This window comes from Limulus polyphemus, unplaced genomic scaffold (genome assembly GCF_000517525.1).
Source record: "Limulus polyphemus unplaced genomic scaffold, Limulus_polyphemus-2.1.2 Scaffold5995, whole genome shotgun sequence".
NCBI lineage: Eukaryota > Metazoa > Arthropoda > Merostomata > Xiphosura > Limulidae > Limulus > Limulus polyphemus.
The window spans coordinates 42,108-43,788 of record NW_013671605.1 but is presented as its reverse complement, the minus strand read 5'-3'; positions in this window follow the sequence as shown (position 1 = coordinate 43,788).

The window sequence follows — 1,681 nt, the reverse complement described above, 5'->3', positions numbered from 1 at the left end:
CCAGTCATACCCGCCATTCAACAGCTGCATACCTCAAGTCACCAAATGTGACACCTGTGAACTTCTTAAAATTGGCACTGGGAAGTCGATCTTCTGGTAGACCAAGTGGATATGGAAAGCCATTATGAAAGACTGGTGTGCTTTAGGTATCTAGCCTTAGGAAGAATACTTTTGCAATGAAAACTATGCAGTAGAGCCACTATCAAGATGCATGGACGTCTAATAGAGCATGACCTAGCAGGGTGACATAGACTGTAATGATGTTTAATTATGTATATTTATGTATAATTATGTTTTATGTTTTGTTACATGAAATTTCTGTTTTATGCCCCCACCGACACACACATATATACCAACATATAAATCTGTTTCTACTTTATACATTTTTATACAGTTCAAAATAATTTAAATAGTCATTGACTAGAAAACAAAACGATTTTTTCCTCATTTCCTAATTTACTTACTATATAGACAAAATAATAGTATGCTATTTATATATAACTACCTGAGGTACCCAGCGTTGCATGGTGAAAATTTAAATTTAAAATGTATAGTTCAGTATTTTTTCAGCAAATTATTCAGTAAGTAGACAAAAGCTGTGATGCGAGAAATAAAAAAGCATCTAATCAAACAGAGCTTTATTTGAAATTAGATCGTGTTTGAACTTGTCTTGTTCGTTGAGCCTGAAGTCGTACATCATGTTGCTCCTCTGTTTCTTGCTCTCTGTAAGTTCTCTCTCTTAATTTTTGTGCTTGAAGTCTGATTTGACGCTGTTCAAAAGTTTCTTGCTGTCTATATCCAGCTTGCCTTGATGATTCTGACTGAACTCTGACTTTGTGCTGTTCAACAGTTTCTTGTTGTCTTTGGGTAGCCTGCCTTTCAGCTTGAGCTCGAAGTCTAACTTTACGTTGTTTCAAAGTCTCTTCTGTATTTGAGCAGCCTGTCTTGCAGCTTGTGCTTGAAGTCTTTGATTGCATTCTTCTTCTGTTTCAGCTGCTCTTTGTGCTTGCATTCTTTTAGCGACAGAAGACTTTCCATAGAAAGGGCGTTTCTTGGGTGGCATAATCATCTGTATCACTAAACAATAATTTACATTTCACAAAGTTACTAAATCACTTATGAAACCACTTAGCACTCTTTAAAGAAAACTGTTTTAGGAAATACTGAATTGACAGCAAGGTGATCTGAGTGTCTCCCGTCATAACGCTATCTATGTGCAAAACGTGCTTTGTTTCTATGTTTATTACAAAAAATGGCGCAATAATAATTAATTGTCAATTTTGTCATTAAATACTACACCAAATACAAAATTAATAGCACCATTAAATTTCTTGTAAAAACTGGTTATTATGAAGTTGTTTTAAAATTTGTAAGTTCAACCATTTGGTTTCCTATAGCGAACAAAATAAACAAACTTCCTCTTTTATATTGTTACGTCTCCGTTCGTTAGTTGATTTTCCGTAACTTCGTTCCGATGAAACTTTAGCGACACAAGTCTTTACTTAATAAAACTGGTTTATTCTTTCTGAATACAACTTTACGATACACTTACTTTCAACAGTCGCGCTATAACAAATGCTATATCTCACGTGGCCAACAATATTTTGTCCGCATACATTCAAGTACTCATTACACTGATGTCCCGTCACGTTGTGACCATCTTATATATACAGACTACCCC